The sequence below is a fragment of the Oncorhynchus mykiss genome, unplaced genomic scaffold (assembly GCF_013265735.2).
Source record: "Oncorhynchus mykiss isolate Arlee unplaced genomic scaffold, USDA_OmykA_1.1 un_scaffold_314, whole genome shotgun sequence".
Classification (NCBI taxonomy): Eukaryota; Metazoa; Chordata; class Actinopteri; order Salmoniformes; family Salmonidae; genus Oncorhynchus; species Oncorhynchus mykiss.
The window spans coordinates 125,001-130,000 of record NW_023493763.1 but is presented as its reverse complement, the minus strand read 5'-3'; positions in this window follow the sequence as shown (position 1 = coordinate 130,000).

Sequence of the window (5,000 nt, the reverse complement as noted above, 5' to 3'; positions counted from 1 at the left end):
GCCTGTATGTGTACTCTCATTCACAGAGATGGACATAGTGCAATTTCTGTGATTTATTTACCATCTATTTTGGGTTACCAGATGCACATTTCAAATCACCAGTTGCACGGATGTATATGCTCATCAAGCAGTTGGCTACCTTAAGAGAGTCATAGTTACTCCCTCCATTCACCCGCGGTCCATATTTTAATTTTTGGGTTACCAGATGCACGTTTTCAATCACCAGGTGCACGGAGGATTAATAGCAATCTGCATCCATCGTGATATTTTAAACCGTCCATAAAGCACTCAAATAGGGCCCCCACTGAGAGAGGGCCGTAGTGGGCTACTCCCCTGGCGGGCATGAAGGTCAGGTATAGCTTTAAATGCATTTTGAACAGTTTTATAATTTTTGGGTTACCAGATGCACACGGGTCTTTTGCAAAACAATCACAATCTGCATCCATCGTAATATCTTAAAGTGTCCATAAAGCACTAAGCACGGCCCCGACCAAGAGAGGGCCGTAGTGGGCTACTCCCCTAGCGGGCTATATAAATAAAATGACCGGTAAATGCATTTTGGACAGTTTTATAATTTTTGGGTGACCAGGTGCACAAGTTCCATTTGGGTGACCAGGTGCACGCCGGCTTTTGGGTGACCAGGTGCACGCCGGTCTTTTGGGTGACCAGGTGCACAAGTTCCATTTGGGTGACCAGGTGCACGCCGGCTTTTGGGTGACCAGGTGCACAAGTTCCATTTGGGTGACCAGGTGCACGCCGGCTTTTGGGTGACCAGGTGCACAAGTTCCATTTGGGTGACCAGGTGCACGCCGGCTTTTGGGTGACCAGGTGCACATGGTCCTTTGGGTGACCAGGTGCACGCCGGCCTTTGGGTGACCAGGTGCACACGGTTCTTTTGGGTGACCAGGTGCACATGGTCCTTTGGGTGACCAGGTGCACGCCGGCCTTTGGGTGACCAGGTGCACACGGTTCTTTTGGGTGACCAGGTGCACATGGTCCTTTGGGTGACCAGGTGCACGCCGGCCTTTGGGTGACCAGGTGCACATGGTCCTTTTGGGTGACCAGGTGCACATGGTCCTTTGGGTGACCAGGTGCACGCCGGCCTTTGGGTGACCAGGTGCACACGGTTCTTTTGGGTGACCAGGTGCACATGGTCCTTTGGGTGACCAGGTGCACGCCGGCCTTTGGGTGACCAGGTGCACATGGTCCTTTTGGGTGACCAGGTGCACATGGTCCTTTGGGTGACCAGGTGCACGCCGGCCTTTGGGTGACCAGGTGCACACGGTTCTTTTGGGTGACCAGGTGCACATGGTCCTTTGGGTGACCAGGTGCACGCCGGCCTTTGGGTGACCAGGTGCACATGGTCCTTTTGGGTGACCAGGTGCACATGGTCCTTTGGGTGACCAGGTGCACGCCGGCCTTTGGGTGACCAGGTGCACATGGTCCTTTGGGTGACCAGGTGCACGCCGGCCTTTGGGTGACCAGGTGCACATGGTCCTTTGGGTGACCAGGTGCACGCCGGCCTTTGGGTGACCAGGTGCACATGGTCCTTTTGGGTGACCAGGTGCACATGGTCCTTTGGGTGACCAGGTGCACGCCGGCCTTTGGGTGACCAGGTGCACATGGTCCTTTGGGTGACCAGGTGCACGCCGGCCTTTGGGTGACCAGGTGCACATGGTCCTTTGGGTGACCAGGTGCACGCCGGCCTTTGGGTGACCAGGTGCACATGGTCCTTTTGGGTGACCAGGTGCACATGGTCCTTTGGGTGACCAGGTGCACGCCGGCCTTTGGGTGACCAGGTGCACATGGTCCTTTTGGGTGACCAGGTGCACGCCGGCCTTTGGGTGACCAGGTGCACATGGTCCTTTTGGGTGACCAGGTGCACATGGTCCTTTGGGTGACCAGGTGCACGCCGGCCTTTGGGTGACCAGGTGCACACGGTCCTTTTGGGTGACCAGGTGCACGCCGGCCTTTGGGTGACCAGGTGCACATGGTCCTTTTGGGTGACCAGGTGCACGCCGGCCTTTGGGTGACCAGGTGCACGCCGGTCCTTTTGGGTGACCAGGTGCACAAGTTCCATTTGGGTGACCAGGTGCACGCGGTTCATAACAGCGCGGTTATCTGCTTTAATGTCCGAGGAGGGGTGCTTAAGTGTGGGTGCCCTGGTTCACCTGGTATGCGAGGTTGTGGAGGTGGGGGGGGTCCCCTGCTGGTATCATCCCCGAAATAGAGGGGTGATACCCGGGTGGTGAGTAAGGGCCTACAAGCCTGGAGGTCAATAGCTCCAGGGGGTAAGCTCTACTGTCATGTCCGTAAATAGAGTGGTGTTACCCGGGTTTTGAACCATATTTTAATTTTTGGGTTACCAGATGCACACGGGTCTTTTGGAAAACAATCACAATCTGCATCCATCGTAATATCTTAAACTGTATATAAAGCACCTAAGGACGGGCCTGACCGAGAGAGGGCCGTAGTAGGGTACTCCCCTAGCGGGCTATATCAATAGAATGACCGGTAAAATGATTTAAAACAGTTTTATAATTTTTGGGTTACCAGATGCACACGGGTCTTTTGGAAAACAATCACAATCTGCATCCATCGTAATATATGAAACTGTATATAAAGCACTGAAGGACGGCCCCGACCGAGACAGGGCCTTAGTGGGGTGCTCCCATAGCGGGCTATATCAATAGAATGACCGGTAAAAGTATTTAAAACCGTTTTATAATTTTTGGGTTACCAGATGCACGTTTTCAATCACCAGTTGCACGGAGGATTAATAGCAATCTGCATCCATCGTGATTTCTTAAAGTGTGTAAAAAGCACCCAAGGACGGCCCTGACAGAGAGAGGGCCGTAGTGGGGCACTCCCCTAGCGGGCTATATCAATAGAATGACGGGTAAAAGTATTTAAAACCCTTTTATAATTTTTGGGTTACCAGATGCACGTTTTCAATCACCAGGTGCACGGAGGAAAATGAGCATTTGCATCCATAAATAATTCGGGCCGGCCCCCATTGCTAAAGGTCCGTAGTAGGGTGCGCCATAAGCGGACATGAATAGATGGAACACCGCTAACCGCATAGAGAACCGTGTTTTGGGTGACCAGGTGCACGTTTTCAATCACCAGTTGCACATTTTCAATCACCAGTTGCACGGAGGATTAATAGCAATCTGCATCCATCGCGATTTCTTAAAGTGTCTATAAAGCACTCAGGACGGGCCCGACCGAGACAGGGCCTTAGTGGGGTGCTCCCATAGCGGGCAACAATGAGAGGGGTGCCTTTAAATTCATTTTGAACCATATTTGAAATTTTGGGTTACCAGATGCACGTTTTCAATCACCAGTTGCACGGAGGATTAATAGCAATCTGCATCCATCGTGATTTCTTAAAGTGTGTAAAAAGCACCCAAGGACGGCCCTGACAGAGAGAGGGCCGTAGTGGGGCACTCCCCTAGCGGGCTATATCAATAGAATGACGGGTAAAAGTATTTAAAACCCTTTTATAATTTTTGGGTTACCAGATGCACGTTTTCAATCACCAGGTGCACGGAGGAAAATGAGCATTTGCATCCATAGTCATGTTTTAAACCGTCCATAAAGCACCCAGGGCCGGCCCCGGCAGAGAGAGAAAAAGAGGGGAAAAGTGTTGAAAAAAAAAAAAAAATCATACCTTCCATAAATAATTCGGACCGGCCCCCATTGAAAAGGTCCGTAGTAGGGTGCATCATTATCGGACATGAATCTCGGGAACACCGCTAACCGCATAGAGAACCGTGTTTTGGGTTACCAGATGCACGTTTTCAATCACCAGTTGCACGGAGAGAGAAAAAAAAAATCATACCTTCCATAAATAATTCGGACCGGCCCCCATTGAAAAGGTCCGTAGTAGGGTGCATCATTATCGGACATGAATCTCGGGAACACCGCTAACCGCATAGAGAACCGTGTTTTGGGTGACCAGGTGCACGTTTTCAATCACCAGTTGCACGGAGAAAAAAAAAGTAATCATACCTTCCATAAATAATTCAGGCCGACCCCCATTGAAAAAGGTCCGTAGTAGGGTGCATCATTATCGGACATGTATATCTGTAACACCGGCAAGCGCATTGAGAACCGCATTTTTGGGTTACCAGATGCACGTTTTCAATCACCAGGTGCACGGCTGTGAAAAGTGGGACTCTGTCATTTTTTCGACCAATTTCTGTAATTTTCAAAAAATGATTAAAAATACTTCCCGAAGGGCTAGAGGTCCCAAATTTCGTCTCATACCCTCTCTCGTGATGGGCAACAATTACATAATGTAAAAAAAAATTCGCATCCACAGGAACCTATGCATCCTGTGACATTCACTTTTTTCCCAAAACTTGAAACACGATTTCCTATTAAAATGTTTTATACAAAAACGTTTTTAATTGAATGTAAATGCTCGTCTATTTATGCACTTTCGTGCAAAAAAAACCCCATCAAGATCGGATGTGTACTTTTTGATTTATCACGTTTTTGTTGAATTTGACCCCCGATGGTGGGGCGCACAGAAGCCCTGTGAGGTTCAGGGCTTCATCGATATTTGGCCTGTTTTGGATTACACACTCAGTGGCGGGTCGACCAGACAGGTACCGGCGCGATTTCAGAAACCTGGTTTTTGGCAACAGGACTTCCATGTCCTAGAGAGACGGGGGTGGTGTCAAACTGCTCAGTCCGAATAGAAAATGAGTAACGGACAGTTTTGAGGGAAGTCAGACCCTCAGAACCATGGTACTTTGGACATTTTCCCGCCGGCGACCGATTTAGTGGTTTGACCAGACCCTTCGGCGCCCGATGTGTCCTAACTTTTGATCCACGTTGCCCAGCTTGGTGGTGGGAGGATATTGAGCCTTGTCCTGGGCAGGTGCTCTATCCCAGCTATCACCTTGTGGGTTTGGTTCATCCAATGACCATGGTTCTTGTCCAATGAAGGTGCCCGTCCCTTCGGCGACCGATTGGTGGTTGTTTAGCCC